Source organism: Hylaeus volcanicus, chromosome 2 (genome assembly GCF_026283585.1).
Source record: "Hylaeus volcanicus isolate JK05 chromosome 2, UHH_iyHylVolc1.0_haploid, whole genome shotgun sequence".
NCBI classification, from domain to species: Eukaryota; Metazoa; Arthropoda; class Insecta; order Hymenoptera; family Colletidae; genus Hylaeus; species Hylaeus volcanicus.
In genome coordinates, this window is record NC_071977.1 from 11,092,570 (window position 1) to 11,111,503 (window position 18,934).

The window sequence follows — 18,934 nt, forward strand, 5'->3', positions numbered from 1 at the left end:
TTATATTATGATGATTATATGTGTAGGAAAATCAGCACAGGTGAATTTTTAATCATTTATAATTTATTGTATTCATATGATTATTATGATTATATGAAGAAGTAACTATAGAAATATAGGAGTTGTATAAATGCCCAGGAAAAATTCATTGTAGTCGTAGTAATTTGAAACGATTCTTTTTTACGATAAATAATGGTTTGTACATAGATAATATTGCTTCTTACAGTATTAATTACATTTCCATCATCTTTTTGTATTTCATTTTAGGTACGATACACTGAAAATGATCACAGGATGTATCTAAAATAAAGGGTGTAGCTAAAATAAACGATCACAGCTGTGTGGCGAACAGAGGTAACCGTAATTCGGAGGACAGTTGTGACTGTACTTCATAGAAGTTTCATCCCCTAAGATGAGTCGAGCATGCTACTAAAGTTTGACCATCTGTTGTGCGAACGTTGCTTCTATTAACCCTGAACTGCCAGTTAGAGGCTTCTGGGTGTTCCGACGCGAGGATGCGGTCTCGTAATCTTCTAAACGCAAAACGAAGGTGGTCTTGATTTGATTTAACCCTGTACAAGGTATGCACATCTAAAATTCCTTTTATATATTATCGTGAAATTTGTTTCTTTACGATTAATTAGTTCGTTATGTACAAAATAAAACATTTATTAAGAATTCTATTTGCCATCTCATAATCGACATGAAGTTCTCTGTACATTTTCAAACAAAATTTCTTAACCCTTTGACTTACGATTTACTATAAGATCGTATTTTTCATGTTCGACTCAAATTCTGTACCTTGAGTCTCACACGTTGTTATTGATTAAAGGGTTAATTCAGAGAATTTTGTACCGAAGAAAACTTGTAATTGAGTTAGAATGGATCTGAATTTTCAATAAATGCTTTCTACCTGAGGAACATATGTTTTAATAACAAAAATATATTCCTAAAGGAGCGTGTTAATTTATGGCATTCTTCATCGAAGAAGTCTCAGCAACTAGGTCAGAAATGTTCCTCAATGTCGTTTAAATGCTCACTGACTATGAAACGCGAGTTCTCTTATCCATGGACCAGCAATTGTTGCCAGATATTTCCAGGATTCCTTGCCAAAAATAAATCACATGGAAGAAAAACCAAGAATTCGACTGAAGACAGAAGAGAATTTGCCAAGTTTTTCTCGCATTCCCAAGAAACTTTTCAAGGAGGAGCATACAATCCAAAGGATACATTCCTCCCACATTTTCGAGTTTATGCTCCCAGAGAATTTTCTTTCTACCTAAGACACAAAGAGAAGATTGTCTCCAAAGGGGAAGCATTCCAAACTCAGAGAGCTACCAACTCCAAGAACGCCCCATGTTACATCCCAGTAAGCTAATGATTCGATGTGTACCCAAAGGTTTATCTACAAGCTCGAACGAAGCGATTGCCACCGCGGAAAAGAGTCGTGCTACCCCTTCGGCCGGGGTTGATTCGATTATTCGTTTCTTTGGATTTGCGCGCGACTCGTTGCCATTCGCGACAAATTTCTTCATGCGCACGCTCCGCGGGCTTAATGATCTGATTAGAGATACAAGAGGGTCGGAGGAGGCTGAGATATGAAGCCGATTTAAGCTTTCCGAGGGAGACGAACCGAGGGGTTTTCCTCGACGCCTGGCAACACCCGTCCCAGCCGACCCCTGCCTATATCGCGCTTCCTTCTAGTCTTTCCGAGCCAACTTTCAAACTAACTGTACACTTTTGGGGCAATGTCCAATTGTTTTCTATCGTAGGAGCCATCTGCACTCGCGCGGAAGGGTTTAATGAAGATTAATTGGCAATTACTTTAGCAGTTCACTGCTGTTTCCACGCACTCTTCCCCGAGGGGAGACATTGACTTCGAATTTTGCTTCTTTAATGGCGCGCACACACCTCGTGTTTTATTAAACGTGCCAGTGGTTGTTGGTGAAAACTTTTCTTTTCATTTGATAACAATTTTTCAGAAACGTCAACTGTATTCATCGTGCGCTGCAGGATTAGTTTCAACACTAGATTTACGAAGCATATTTGATAGCGTATGAGTCGGTAATGCAGAAGACACAGTGGATAGAACAGGCTACTCTGTTGGCATTGTAGATCACTCTGTCGATAAATCCTTCCGTGAAATAGGGCTCTACACCGACCATGATCAACAGAATATTCTACCTTACCAATAAGGTACTATAATTTATGTTTATTTCAATAGACTATACGCTACTTTAATCCTGTAACTCAATAACTCAAAATGAACTGAAATATTTGGCGAAACAGAGGTGGTCTCCTACCACTTTTAAACTTCGCAATTAATTCCTCAAAACAAAGAGTTTCTTCTTCCTTCTTTCCAATTGTTTTTCGTTTAAAATACTCGAGAGAAAGTGTTTTCAGGTTTCCTCCATTCCTTTTCTATCGTCCGTCGTCTCATAGAAGATTCATTTGTGTAAACATCGGATCGTGAAAAGAAACTCCGGGAATAAGCTGATTGTCCTGGCGAACTTGCTTGTTCAGGCTCCAGGACTGTGTATATTTGAGGAGTTCGAGGACGTTAATCGCCTTAAAACTCCGCTCGTTAAAGTTTCCAGTTTACCCTAACTCTTAATGTGCGTCTAAAACGATTATGGGAGCGGTCTTCGGCGGATCGAAGTGTCCGATCGGCCTTAAAGAAAGATAAATCGTACGTCTTTATTAGAGCTCTCGAGGAGGCGTCTTTCTTGCACTTGTCAATTATCCTTTGCTTCGTTTAGGTCTCGATTAGACTAGCAGGTATTTCTCATGAACGAATTAGGTTACTTGAATGTACGTAATATAAAAAATAATTGTATAGAATGCTTTTGAATCTAACTTTGGTTATAAAGGGTTCATTAAAAGTGTCTCTAGGATTTTTTTTTTACAAAAAAATAGACTTGTCACTGCAGTTATGGTGAATATACTAATATAAATTAAATGTCATTTGTGTTTTATTTAAAAAGAAAATCCTAAAGTCTTTCTTAAAAAAACCCTCTTATTGATAAATGTGAAAGGTATAAGTGGTAAAAGTTCTAACATTTAAATTCAACCACAGATATACTGTCTAAAATGAACAAGATTAATGCACAAGTCCAAGGATCTCATTTCACTTGTTAAGCTACTTTAAAGCCACTCATTTCACTCTTCAAACGAGTTCAGTCTCTCGGTGACATTCATTTTTCAAAATTCCAATTTCCCAAAGACGACCTGCCACCTTCTCCCATTTCCCCAGAGAGCTAAACGAAAGTTTACACGTAAACAGCTCATGAATGTTAACAAACGTAGGCGTCCCGGCCCCCTAACGGGAGTAATGCAATAATTCACAGGATCCAGAAGTAACCTCGTAACCTCCTTCATTAGAGTTTTACCCCGCGGTCGATTCCGCCGGCGTAACGGAGGGACTTTCCACGGTGATTTCGCGTAACTTATCAACTGGGGTGCCATTCTAGGCGGGCTTAAGAACAATGCTCCGCAAACAGTAATTATAAGTGCAAACAGAAGAGCGATTGTCAGCGAGCTAGTCATACGACGGATAATCAAGATCGCAGGCCCTTGGGTTCAGTTTGCGTATTGCCCCTCGTCCTATTCCTCTCAGATTTCACGAATTTCTACTCAACCGTGTGATTTCGGGCGATCCATCATCAACGTGATTAAACCAGGACGTTCACCTCTGCTTGAATATTCAATGCATAATTATTTTAAGGAATTATTGTAATTTTATACAGGCGCATGCATATATTGTATCTGTTTTCATGTATTGGGACTAAAACTTTCATTCTAAAGTCACTCAAATATTAATTTATAGTTATTGTAACAGAGAATCTATTTGATTAATAAATTAATTTGTTGCCCCTTTCTCTACTTACCAAGATTTCACGTAATAGACTGCGAATCTTTATGCAAAATAAGATCTTTGCAAACGCACCTATAAAAATTTCATCCAAACAGGACTTTATTTTACTCTGCAAATATTATAATATACAGGGCGTCCCAAAACTCGCGTAGGAGCCGGAAATGGGAGGTAGCTGATTCTTCACCGATGTCTGCGGGGGCTCCATTTTTGCAAACGAAATTCTTGTTCAAAATCGTCTCAGCTACCCCCCATTTCCGGGTCTTACGAGAGTTTTGGGACACTCTCTATACACTTTCAATATTTTTTTTGTATTATTGCATACCGTGTGCTGTGACGTGACAGACTTTTTCTGTCCTGTCGTAGGTGGTTGCGAGAGTGGAGGACGAGAGAGGGGCTCGCGATCTTCGTCAGATAGGGACACCTTGTTTTGTACCACCCTTCTCTCCCCTCGCGAGCCGCGCCGCGATTTCGCGAGAGCGCGGCCAGTCCAGATCCCCACCCCTCTTTCCCCCGGAGCTGCCACGGGGGAAAATTCAGAAAGCTGTTTGTTTGGACGACGAGGTGGTCCCGAAGGACTCGAAGAAACCCGAAATCATTGGGTGGGGAGAGCCGCGAGCCGGCGATGCGAGAAAGCTCGAAGAAAGGCGGAAATCAGCGAGAATTTACGATTGCATCGCGGTACTAGAGAACGACAGTAATTAACGGTCCGACGCGAAACGGTGAACACGTGGCGAGGCGAGCGAGCTCCTTTGTTTGAACAGCGAGAAGAATTCGTACTTTTAAGGTCGATTCAGACTATGCGACACGGACCGGCAACGACACGTACCGACACCGACATGACAAAACATTAAAACACGCGTTTTAATGGAGCTATTCACACTATTCCCGTTGACGGAACGTTCAGGTCGGTGTCTGTTAAGTATGAATAGTTCCATTAAAACGCGTGTTTCAATCTTTTGTCGTGTCGGTGCCGGTACGTGTTGTTGCCGGTCCGTGTCGTATAGTCTGAATCGACCTTTAGGCCGATCGCACACGGCGCAACCGATTTGAAATTAGTGTTGCAAACCGTTTGCGTATCTTTGTTTTACCTACTCCAATATCTTTGTTTTATCTAGATCCACGGTCGAATGCAAGTAGTTTCAGAGTGGTTTGAAACTGATCGGTTCCGCCCGTGTGCGATCGGCCTTAATCACGCGCGTGTGAGTGTGGTGTCCTGTCGCTCCACGTTGTCCCCAAAGGAGGATTACATCACAGAATCATGAACACCAAGGCCAACAAAATCCAGGTAAGGCCCACGAGTTGGGGTCTCCGTTTCTTGTGACTGCGAGCATGTATAACCACGTGGATCGTGTGCGCGTGGCCGCGTGCGTGCTTCGGAGCACCGTCCACCCACGACAGAACCACCCCCGGAGGCGAGAAGCCCTCGAGGTTCCCTCTGTTCGTTTCGCGTATTTCCAGCGCGTCGCGTTTAGAAGGAAAGAGCCCTTTTGAAACGCAAAACCGTTCATTCGTGGCGTTACCTTTTCCTTGTTATATTTTTATTTTTATTTACAAATGCATAAAAATTCGCAGTGGAGTGGTAGATATGCCTTGATAGTTTCAGTGCTAAAACTCTATGTAAGACATTCGTGACCTTGTTCTTTGAAGCATTACCAATTTTATACTTCTATGTTAAGACAAAATGAAGTAACTTTGTCGATCATACTAAAGGGTAAAGTGGCGTTCCAAGCCACGCGCGAGGGATCAGCGATGCAATTGTTTTCTGGTTTGTACTGGGACGTGTTGCGTAAATCGTTGGTGTGCGAAATACAGAGGTACAGAGTAATGTCGTGTGTCTGCGGTAATTTATTTAACCATCCTGACTTATTATATACGCCTCTGAAATAAAACAATACAAGGAGTGCGTGCATCACTCCTACAGATCTGCTACTAGGTATTATTTAATTTTCTAAAACGGTCTCGTACAATATTATCTTACAAATTATTAATCACACCCCTCTGAATTCACCTAGTACATATTAACTTTGCAGCGTCAATGATTTGTTATTGTATCCGAAAGCACAGACGTCTTGGCAGTAATTGCCAAAGGCCAGGTTAGGCGGAGAATGATCAAGGGCCCGCTTTCCTTTCCCTTCTTCTCTCCAGCCCGCTTCTTTCAGCGACAGAAAACATTCTCGGCGAGACCATTAATCACGAGCACGGTGAATTGAGTCGGATCGTGGGCATTTTTCAACGGCGAACAACGATCGGGAAGATGTATTGTTACGAGGCGAGCGGCCCGTGGTTGTTAAACGTTCCCAATTCTTTCGCGATAAATTGGAAAACCGAACGATTACTCGGCCCAGCGTTCGTGACGCGGGAATTCTGTGAAAGGGATAAGATACCAGGACCGAACGAGATTTATGACGACGTTATTGCGGGTCAAATTTGTCATCCTCCTTACTTACAGTATTATTTCATTAGGGGGGAGAGAACCGTTGAAGTTGGAGCTTCAGATTAGAAAAATTGGTTAGACGAGTTTGTGAAAATATTTGAACGTTGAAATAGTTTCATTTGTTGGAATACCTGTGATAAAATTTAGTGAAACGTCTTGGTATTTTAAAGTTCACGTTTAAATTATATTTTAGAACCTATTTCAAGTAACCATTGTTTCAAATAACATTTCAACTTCATTAATTTCCTTACTTGATTACTTGATAAAGGTTTCTTTCAAATTATTTCTTAGTTGTTTGTTAGTTTTATTAGAAATAGAATTTGCCTAGGTCTGTGCATTATTGGATAAGCAAAATATTAAAAAACTAACTGCAAAAAGGAAATGTAAATTCGATACAAAAGCGTGATCCATCTATGTGCTTGGTCGTAATCTAACCTAATTTTCATGCATTATTGATAAAAAGAAAATAGTATCATCAAATATTTAAGTTGCTTTGGCTTAGTAGAGAACGTATAATCCTAAATAAGTCTGAAATTTTATCTCAACAGAGTACGACGAGTGTCTCTATTCGCGCCTGACTCATGTCCGACTTATCACTTACTCGAACTACTCTCATTTGCGATAAATCCGCTTCAACGACTTGCTTTCTCTAATACTTATTGTCAATTCAGTTTATTCACAAACGTATAACAATCTATACACCGATATAAATTGTATAGTTGATGCTTTCATAAAAGTAATCAAGTTTTGATATAGAAAGGAATATAGGTAAATTCTTTTCTAATTTCTCTCCCCTAAAGAAATATAAATTTGATATTATCCAATGACAACAGGGTTAAACAGACAAAATATTAGGTGCAAAAATTAATTCTGTATCTATCTAAAATAAACGTAGCATTTGTTTATATAACTTTTAATCTTTCCTCAATCACACATTCCAAGAGAGTAGAAGCAATCTATGTGATTCATTGCTATGAGGATTGGTAATTTAGAGTAACAAAATGAAGAGTAAATATTTCTACTAAATTTATAATTGAATATAAAGGCTCAGAATAAATTTCTACACCTAATATTTCATTTCCCTCTACGATGATCCCCCTATAATTATTGGGTTGTCTGGAAAGTCCATGTCGATTTTTGGTAGGTGGTACAGGTTTGAATATATCGTAATGGTCAAACTTAATTCTTTCTAAAATGAAGCGTCATATAAAAAAATGTTATTCTACATTTTCCATTCAATTTTTTTACGATAAATCATCTCCTACTAGTTTATACCACCAGTTACGGGACACCTCGTATATCAACATTCAAATGTGCCTTTGAATTTTTCTTAAAAATTATCACGAACTTTCTAGACAACCCAATATTTTGCTGTATATGGTCCCAAACTCCAAAACAAATTCTCCCTGCAAAAATCGTTTTTGCAGCGCCAGGACCGCGCGTGATAATCGCTAATCGTAATCACTCGTGTACCAGGGCCTAATCAAAAAATCTTTGGCCAGAAATTCAGACGCCTCTTAAAGATCTCGCGTGTCAAGAGAAACGGGAGCACAGACGGCGTCCTTGCAGTCACGTCCTAAGCAGGCCGCGTAATAATTTCCACGGACAATAATGGCGGCACACAAAGGCACGCCAACCGCCGCGAGGGTGGCTTTAACACCCGTCCCACGCGATTCAATAATATATTCGTGGATACCTGTTTACCTTGGCCGCCCGTCTACGTTTGTACAGCTCACGTGTGCGTGAAACGTGCGTGCTCCTCTATCGCTCGCGTGCGATCTAACGTGTAAACAATAATTACCCTAACGCTGCCAGTCGTCGGGCCCCATCGACGAAACAGAAAGATTTCAACGTTCCTGGAAGTCTGATCGCGTGTCACGGATCGATGAGGGGGGCCAGAAGGGCATAGTTCCCCATAAAACGGAATCGTTTTTGCAAATTAGTCCCACGGTTCTTGGAACTTGCATTATGCGCTGTGGAAATATTTGTCGAAGTCCGTGACGAGGGTTGTTACCGATCTGTGAAGAAGGAATCGATGCCGGAATTTTAAGTAGCTGGGGAGTTCGCGATTTCCTGGGGAGATCATTCCTAAGGGGTTGGGAATTGTTCTTGGTACTGTTGCGTGAACTTGGTCTTTGGTGGCTCTCGTGTTTTCTTCGGCTGATTAGAAAGGGTGCAGCGTTTATTTTGACTATGTCTCTTTGAGAATTTATTTGTTAACTTTGGAGATAGATCGTAGAATGGTGACGAATATTTATTTGTTAAAATTGGAGATAGTCCATAAAATCGTGACGAATATTTATTTATTAAAATTTGAGCTGCACTATAAAATAGGGTGTATGATTATAGGGGTGGTTGTCAGAAATTTATCTGATGAGGAGGATGGGTCTTGGGGTCTTTTAGAGAAAGAAAATAGAAAAATGATTTCTAGATGGGGAATATATGATTATAAAGATATGTAACAAATATATTTAATAGGGCATAAAATAATCAAAATTCAGACGTCTACGTTCGAATCACTTTATCAAAGTATAAATAGCAACGCCACTAATCACCTACTTCAATGAATCATAAAATACCAGTCTTCCTCTAAACAATTTCCATCAACCAAATTTATTACAATCCTTTACTTAACCTTGCACTTTTCCTCGAGTTATTTAATCCATACCATTCACACTTCATTCCCCAAAATAAAATCAAAATGATGGTTCATACTGCATTACAACAATTCAATTCCATCGAAACAACTCATAATTTCTATAGCAACGAAGCCCAAGGCAAACGGAATTGCCTCCCTCCGTCGAAAATATCAGAAGTCCTTGATCTAGATAGGTGCCTGTATAAACCACCCCTAAATCCAGTTTCCACGACGAAGCATCGTCAAAGCTTAGACAACATCCGGAGAGTAGGAAGCCCGTTCGTCTCCTCGAGCCGTAGAAGTGCATAATTTGTTTATGACTCGCAGAAACTGAGAGAAATATAGGGTAAAGTGTCTCGTAATGCATTCGTACGGATTGCGTGGGGCAATGTTCCGTTGACAGGAGAGACAAACGCGGGTTACGGGACGAGGGTGGACGCGAACCTTTTCTGGGAAGGCGACAACGAAGGTTGGTATCAAACAAGCCTGGATGGTAAGCGGTGACACGATAATGGCTGGTTTATTAGACGGGATCGCGCTTTAGTCTGACACGCACGAGGCTCAAGGTAAACGCTGCTTTAGGACCATGAAGAGTTCATAAATTTCAATGAGCCACGTGTTGGGCCATCCTAAAACTAAGTAAGCTGTTGTTCGAGTTTTTTTTATATAATGACACAATTTTGTATAAAAGGTTGATCGATTTCTCTAGTTATCATGAGGAATCTCTTTAAACTCTTTGTGGTCGATAAGAACTGGTTAAAATCTTCTGATAGATTTTTAAGTGATCGTCTACATAGCTAATTAATGCGTGACGTGATCCAAAGTATCATAAGATCAATTTGACAAATGAAAGCAGAAAAAGGTCGAGTTTTGATGAAACGAGCATGTGACGAACGTGAAATAGAATTTTACACGGTACTCCGAGTATGGAAATTGAGGGTTTATCTTTCTGACGGTGCAGCCTCGTCGAAAGGGCGATAATGATCGCCGCAGCGCTCGTCGGGCTGTTTTTCCCACAAAGGTTCTCGCTTATCGTATGGAATCGCGTGTCGTTCGGGGGATCCCATTATGAGAAACGAAACCCCAATTTTCAATCTACCGAACGTTCGATTATCCCCGCTTATGACAGCTGTGATCAAATGGAACCGATAGCGTCGGATAGCGTGTATCTGATCCTTCGGAATTATTCGCAACGATGCGGGTGACGAATTCACCTTGGACGTATCGAAAATTACTAATTATTATTCCAGAAATATTATATTACGACTCTCGTTTTTTATTAAATCAGCATAGCCAATACAAATATAGATTTTCTAAACGACGTAGAAGTAGAATAACATATACGAGGATCCAAGAGGCTAATAAAATGGGAACGAATGAAATATCAACGATATAACAATCCCCGTTCCCATTGATCAACAAAAAACATGCGTATAACTCGAACAATAGCCCATGGATCTACAGACCTGAAAGTTAGCAGACTGGCTCAAAGTGCGTTCAATGAAACTAGAAACGGGACTAACAATAGTATGGATTCGATCGTGGTCCACGATTCATTTGGCATGGGTCAGTCATTGTTCCTATTCCCGTAGCACGATTCGGGGTTATTGCATTTCGTGAGATCGAGCCGCGGTATTTCGTCCTATGACGGGGCTGCGTTCAATTTATTTCCCCGAATACAGTTTTACGAGTGCCTGTTAAGCACGGTTACCGTGGCATTGTATTAGCCAGATACACGGGGCACCGTTTATTACAGATTTTATAGCCAAGAGTTTGCCGGCCCTTCTCGGTGTCCTCCTTTTGTCTCCTTTTGTTGCTGTTCGACACTCGTAAACGCATCACGCGTATAGCGGGTGTTTCGACCAGGAATAATCGTCAGTTATCGTTCGGGGATCAAATGAATCGGACGGTGGCGCGGTTTTAGCGTTAATTGAACGCCATTCGAGGCAGTGGAATATTGCCTGATGATGGGGGGAGATGTATTTAGATGATTGGACACGTCGAACCTATTACGTCTACCAATACTTCGATGAGTGACGTTTTTTAACTTTGTTGCTGTATTCCGGTGAGAAACAAATTTGGTAAAATTTGAATACGGTCAGACAAAAATATCACGTGGGACAAATTATTACGACTATTGTTTTCTGTACGATTAGCTTGGCCATGGATTTTTAACCCTTTGCATTAGGAACCATTTCGTTACAGAATGTGCAAATAGGAGTCATGCCGTATAACATAATGTATTTTATAAAGCATGCAATTTACTGTAATGATACTTGAGCTTATATGAATCATTACACAACGAGGAACATATTTATGTCAAAATTTGATACTATTCTAATATGAGATGATGTGTGAAATAGTTATAAATATGTATTGATAGTTTTTATCTTTTAAGTTGCAATCTTAGGCTTCCTTGTTCATCCTCATCAGCTTCCCCTCTAGTCTCAATTCTCAAACCTTCGTATCTCAATTTTAAATATATTTACTGAACCACGTACGTAGCACATTTAAACCTTTGCACTCGAGGCCTTCTTTTCTGGTTTCTGCCAGCAACTCGACATCCTTTCTTAGCATTCTTATTGCCACGAATGCTAAGCTTAGATTGTATAATTTAAGATTTGAGAGTCACTTCTCGAGTCACTCCATCACGTTAAGATATGATTGATAGTCACCTCTCGAGCACAAAGTGTTAAACCTTAAGATCTCGCATAATTTGCTAAGTAACAGGAAGTAACTAGGAAGACCTAACCCAGTTTCATCGATCAAATGTCCCTGCAATTGTTACGCACGATAAAGTGTCTATTTCCGAAACTATCGTAGAAAATTCACCACCCGAAATTGTCGTCGAAAATTCGCCGCTAACAGCTCGCGAAATTTTACACAACGGCCAGCGAGTCGCCAAATATTGCTCGACGATGAGTTATTGTAACGGCGGCGCGCGTTGCGCATTATATTTTACGGGCGTAATTGCCGCGAAGATTCGCAATTACACGGGAAAAATGAAAAGTTGTCGGGAGGAAATGGCGGCTAATTCGACGTTAATGGCCGCCGACACACGGACGGGCCATAATTTCGGGGCAATTTTCGATCGTTACCAACGAAATTCCCATTTCCACGCGGTCTTTGGAATTGAATAATTTTCACCTATCATTTCCGTGTCCCGCCTAATCCAGGCTTTCGCGGAATCGGAAATAATTCGGCGTCCTTCCGTGGCTCGATGGGAATATATTCCAGGTGGTAATTCGTCCTGCTAACTTTCGATTTTCGGCTATCATTTCGTAAATAGGCGTCTCGTTTCCCAGCCGCAATGTTGTTCGCTTCGCGACCAACTTCGGACCAGGAAACTTTGTTTTATGGACGTGCGAGCACGAAACGTTGCATGCTAGGAATACCTAAATTTTTCGAGAACCTTTCCCACCGCGAAATAAGTGAACGTTGCGAAATTATCAGTACAAGCTTGAGTGACTGGTGTAATTAACCGACTTGGGCTCTTTAAATGCAAGGCCGCTGCGCCAGAGGTTCTTCGACCTGACCTGGAGCACAGTGAAGCAGTATTTCCAAGTCTTTGGATAAAAACAGTTTTAAAGAGATGTGAGAAACAGCGTGAAATATTTAGCGTTGAAAAATTAAATTCGAATTGGTGTGGATTTGTGCCCCTTATTAATTTCCTCATGAATCATAATTGCAATTTGTTTTTCAAATATTATTTCATCCAACATAGTCGTTGTCCAATCGAGTACAAAGGGACACCTCTACGCCTACGGAGTGGCAACCGAACCGACAAACCGGCTAGGACAGGTTGCCGTATGAAAGGGGCACCTCTACTCCTACGCGATGACAACCGAACAAACAAGCCGGCCAGTATGGGTTGCCGCATACCGGGGCAGCACTGCGCCTACGACACGGCAACCCAATCGACAATCAGCTAGCATAGGATGCCGCATGAAAGGGGCTAACTTTTCGTTCATATTTGGACACCGTAATATCTCTTAATAGCTAACACATTTTAACTTCTCCTAACACTTTCTGATATTTCTTGAGACCTTCTAGCACCACACTAGATGGTCTAGGACCACACTATAAATAAAGGTAATTGCATTTAATTGCATTCTAACACTTCCAAACACCTCCTAACAATCTCCAACAACTCCAAACAAGTCCTAATACCTTCTGACACCATCCAACATCTTCTAACACTTCCTGACATCTCCTAAACACCTCCTAACACCTTCTAACCTTTCCTAGCACGTCCAGATATTTCCCTTCATATCCACTTCATTGCCTAGCACATTCTCCCTTAATTTCCTTCTTTTTCCTGGTACACCTCTTCGCTTTTCATGTGATCCTAACACAAAAGGTAAGTTTCGAGATACAATGAAAAGTTATGCCACCACTTCGCATATTATGTTCTCCTGTTACCAGGAATAAAAATCCGCCATTTCCCATCACAATTTTGAGCGGATCCATTTGCAACATTGTTGAACATGCAACATTGTTGTAGTTCTGAGAGAAGCGATTCGCAACATTGTTGAACTTGCAACTTTGTTGAATTCTGCAGGGAGCAATTTGCAACCTTGTTGAATTCCGCGATGAGCGATTTGCAACCTTGTTGAACTTGCAACATTGTTGAACTTGCAACATTGTTGACCTTGCAACATTGTTGAAGTTTCGAGCGGATCCATTTGCAACATTGTTGAACTTGCAACATTGTTGTAGTTCTGAGAGAAGCGATTCGTAACATTGTTGAACTTGCAACTTTGTTGAATTCTGCGGGGATCGATTTGCAACCTTGTTGAATTCCGCGATGAGCGATTTGCAACATTGTTGAACTTGCAACATTGTTAAAGTTTTGGGCGGAGCAATTTGCAACATTGTTAAACTTTTGAGCGAAGCAATTTGCAACATTGTTAAAGTTTTGAGCGGAACAATTTGCAACATTGTTAAACCAGGAAATATCACAGATATGAAGCGGAATTATAGGGAAATATCACAGAAATGAGGGGAAATTAAAGGGAAGTGTACCAGGAAATGGAGGGAAATTAAAGGGAAATATACCAGGAAACGAAGGGGAAGTAAAGGGAAATGTGTAAGAACATGAAGGGAAATTAAAGGGAAGTATACCTGGGAATGGAGGGAAATTAAAGGGAAATATACCAGGAAATGTAGGGAAATTAAAGGGAAATATACCAGGAAATGTAGGGAAATTAAAGGGATATGTGTAAGATAATGAAGGGAAATTATAGGGAAATGTACCAGGAAATGTCACAGAAATGAAAGGAAATTAAAGAGAAATGTGCAAGGAAATGAAGGGAATTTCCTTAGAATTTCGATACGTACCATGTATTTCTCGTGCCACCTGTTTGCATGTCATGTGCTCCTGATACCAGGAGTAAAATTAGACCAAAATTTCGATACGTACCATGAATTCCTCGTGCCACCTCTTCTCATATCATGTTCTCCTGATACGAAGATGTAAAATCTGACAACTTATAGTTACATGTCGGGCCGGTTGCCTGCTCATAGGCGCAAACGTGCCACCTCTTCGCATATCATGTTCTCCTGATACCAAAATGTAAAATTTCCTTAGAATTTCGTTACATACCATAAATTCGTCGTGCCACCTCTTCTCATATCATGTTCTCCTGATACCAAGATGTAAAATAGGCTAGAATTTCGATACGTACCGAAAATATGCCCCTTGAATTAGGCAACCTATACTTACAGATATATCGGGCCGGTAGCGTGCTCGTAGGCGCAAAGCCTCCACCTCTTCGCACATCCTGTGCTCCTGATACCAAAATGTCAAATTTCCGCCAGAATTTCATACGTACCATGAATTTCTCGTGCCATCTCCTCACATATCATGTTCTCCTGATACCAGGAGTAAAATTCTGACTAAAATTTGATACGTACCATGAATTCCTCGTGCCACCTCTTTGCATATCATGTTCTTCTAATACCAAGATGTAAAATTTCCTCAGAATTCCGATACGTACCTGGTAACCCTCAGGGGCTGTAGCGGTGTTTGTAGCTACAGTACGGGCTTAGCAACCCCGAGGTACCTGAGCTAGAGGGGAGCCAGCGGGCCCCAATAGATGAGGAGTAACTTACTCCGAGTAAGAGATACTGCAAACAGTATTAAAAGAATGCAGGAGTCATGTAAGACGGTGATAAGAAGAATGGAAATAAGCTAGTAATAAGCTAATAAGTAAGCAGTAGTGCAATAACTTTGTATAAGAAGTTACGCACTTTAAATAAATGAATGAATGAATGAATGAACGTACCTGGTATTCCAACATTAATATAACATAACAACATTATTTTAGGAAATATAATTGTTCACCTGCGATCACTTACTCCTTGAAATATATTATTTTTATATATAAAGCTAAAGATTATATATAAATTCGGTTTTATTGTAAAATGTACCCAAACAACCTTAATCGGTCTGAGCAATTGGAATCGCGACGAACGGACGCCTCGAGAAGAAATCGATCGGGTGGTCGCGTCGCGACGAAACGAGACGCGACGCGTTCGATGTCCTCTCCACGAACCTGTCGAAGCGAGCCGTGCAACGAACTCTCGTTTGGCGCCGCTTTAAAATCACGGGCAAACATACCACCCTGCCAGGCCAGCGGAAATTACCTAACAGCCTGTTAAGCGCGTTCGTCCGCGCGTGACTCTGCTTGGATCGAGCGAACGAGATGACTCCGGAGCTTCGAGGTGTTTCACCTCTGGAACGACGAGGTTCTCCCACTTCCTACATTCTTCGAATAGTAGGGCAGAATTCTAAATGGCTAGCCAGAGGTGGAACAATTTTATGATTTCAAGGAAATCTGGAGCATGAGGATTTTTGGATCCTCGGATTAGGAATCTGGTGTTAGAATTTCAATATGGATGTCTCGTGTGCGAAGTTTAAGAATGAGTTATTAGATTTGCATGGTTTGACTCACCTACTCAATCTATAACGTATCCACGTTCTCCAGTTGGTAATTAACAAAACTGAACCTGGCAAGGTACACAAACTCGTCAGGGATAAATAACCAGGTTGCGAGATTGCCAAAGTCTGCTCGATTCGCGAGCAATTTCAAGCTCCTCTAGCTGTTCGGCGAGTTCCTAGCCGCATTTTAACGAGACTCCGTCCTATTGGACGTCTTCGTCCGACAGGTATCGTCTAGACAATGGTTTCATGTTTGTCAAGTGTTTCTGGTAATTCCTTGCCCGCCGAATACGGATATCGTCGCACGGCAAACTTTCCGCGATTGTCATCCCTGAGGCGTAGTTTTGGCCTCGCGCAGAAAGGGTTAGGGCGAAAGGGAAGCGAGAGAGACGAGGACGGAGACAAATTCCGTGTTCACTTCTGCTTGGCCGAGCTCGTACCACGACCACACGGGCTTGGTAACATTGTTTCGAGAAAAGGGTGCGGATCGATGTCATGAGTGATTTAACGCTGCGTCTACAGTGGGCTCCTTTAAATTTACATTCCCCTCCCTGTCCCCCTCGCTGGCCAGCGCGTATTTTATCCGAGAGATAATGTCTTCCTGCCATACAGAGACGGGGTGGTTGATTCATTCGTTGCGACTTCATGAGAGAAAAGATTGGAGCGGTTTTTTATCGATTTACACTGCATGTGGATCCATGACATCGCGACATCTTTAGGGGTAGTTTCTGTGCTAGTTATGATAGTTAGATGCTCTGTGAATGTTCTATCTTTCATAAGAATTATTATATTAGATTTGACACCATTGCGACCTCATTACAGTATTAGCCCACTGGGTATTTTCACTCTGCAATCGCAGTCTCCGAGAAACATAGTAGAATAAATAAGCAAATATTAAAAAATTCCCTTCACTAAAAATGAAACCTCATAATACATACTCAGAGGAAATTTCAAAAATAGAAGTTGCCTACTCCCCATTCTACAGTTCAATACACCTAAACTAAACCTCAAAGAACACCACCTATACGTTCTAACTATCCCAAAATCAGACTCCGGACTCGTTGCTTTCGTATTCGACGACTCCCTGGCACCTCGACACTGAGAATTCCGAGAACGTCGTTGCTTACCGTCGTGTTGCTCGAGTTAACGGTACGTTTCACTCGTGCTATATGAACCGTCTTCGTGCACGTCGATTTACATAGCGTTGCAACGCGGGAAATTTCATCAGCGCTGACGTTAGAGATGCGGTGTACGCCGTTTGTCACTAATACGAATTCTAACTCGCGTTTTAGTGCCTATAAAGAACGATGGCGGGGCGGAGGGGACGCCACGTTTCGCGTAATACCGCTTTATCTCCGCGATTCCAGAGCACTCGTCCAAAGCCTTCGGGCGTTGCATCGAACGTAAACTGGAGTCAGAGATTCGCGAAAATCGTAAAGTGGAAGGCGTATTACGATCAATTGCGACTGGTATCTGGTGAAAAACCGATAACAGCCGCGGCACAACTGTTGTATCTGCCACGTTACCGACGGAAATGACAGTCTACACGTCTACAGACAGCAATAACGGCACCGCCCGTTCCGAAGCGTTCCCTACGCCTCTCAAATCACCTGAACATCCCGACGGGACGTCATATCCGATAAATCTATGCTGTTTCATTGCACCTTTAAACGAAATTATAGCTCCGGCGACTTTTTTACGGGCTCGCGAGACCCTGCGACCTGGAATTCCATCGTGAGTTTGTTCCCTAAGACACCGTTTAACGGTTAGTCCGCCGAGGTGATGGTGAATGACGGGCGATTAAAGAGCTTTTAAGTGAAACTGATTTTTAGGCAAGGTTTGGATCTGTTTGAGGGTCACGGGAGTGAGTGGAATTTATTTGAACATTTTGGGGGTGGAGGGTTGGAGGGTTAGTTTATTTAGAGTGTTGGAGTCTTGAGGGTTTTAAAGCTTTGGAGTCTTGAAGTTCTTAGATGTTAAAATTTTTAGGATTCTAGAATTTTGAATTTTGGGCATGTTTTACGAACATCTTGTATGTAGCGAAATAGCACAGAGGTTGCACAAGTTAAATAACATTTCGGGATTTCAGGTGGATAAGCTTAAACGATACTTGCCTGATCTTACTCCTGCCACTCACTTATCCAACCTCTAGACGCTACCAACACTACCTCGAGGCGCTTGTTAAACTTTGGTTTGGTTTAAATGTTCATTCTGAATTCTCCGACTCGCAGGAGACTGTTCAAACTTTGGTTAGTATCTCGATTAGTAAATGGCTGATCTCACAAGTGAGCTTGGATGAAAGTTTCCTCTCACAAAACACGGGTTCTACCTTCCGAATAAGAAAATGCTGCTGAAGAGAAAACTAGTGGTTCTCTGGAAGTTTGAGACATTAGAATTTCAGAACTGAAATCCAGAAAACCCGAACGCAAGAATGTTAATACCTGAACACTCTAAAATTACAGAATCTTTATACTGCTTATTTCAGGAGTCTAGAACTCCAAGACACCAGAATTCTAGAATCCCAAAATTTTAACATTCTAGAATCCTAAGACTTTAGAACTCTAGAACTCCAAGATTTCAACATCTTAGAATCCCAACTCTATTTTTCAAAGAGCTGCTGTTTCTATAATCTCTACAGTATCCAAATATAAGTAATTCTCTTTTCAAATATAAAACCTCCCCTTAGCAAACGATACAGCATCTTCAACCCTGTCTCTACCAGCTAACTTTTAATTAATCCTCAAGGATCCACACTTCCTGCCTCAGTTTTTCCTTCACCCATGTAGCAAACGACCTTCTCCTTCCTCTCGTCTAGGATTCAATCTTCATCCCCCGAAATAAATAGCCCTAAAAACATCAACCCTCGTTTGCTCAACGAAGATTCGCGGCTAGACTGCAAAAAACAAATCTACTATCCATCTTGGACCCTTCCCAAGATAGATCCTGATCTACCAAAAGGGAGAAGACCCTTCGAACAGGTTGAAGGATCAATCCACGCCGCCAGGTGAATTCCTCGCGCTGCTCGTTCCAGGAAGAAGGGGAGAC

At 41.4% G+C, this 18,934-nt stretch overlaps 1 protein-coding gene across 14 annotated transcripts in view; it reads right to left on the reverse strand.

Annotated features, from left to right (window-relative positions):
- LOC128872498 (uncharacterized) overlaps positions 1-18,934 on the reverse strand; it is a 384,301-nt gene that overhangs the window by 18,700 nt on the left and 346,667 nt on the right. The gene's annotated exons all lie outside the window — the stretch shown is intronic.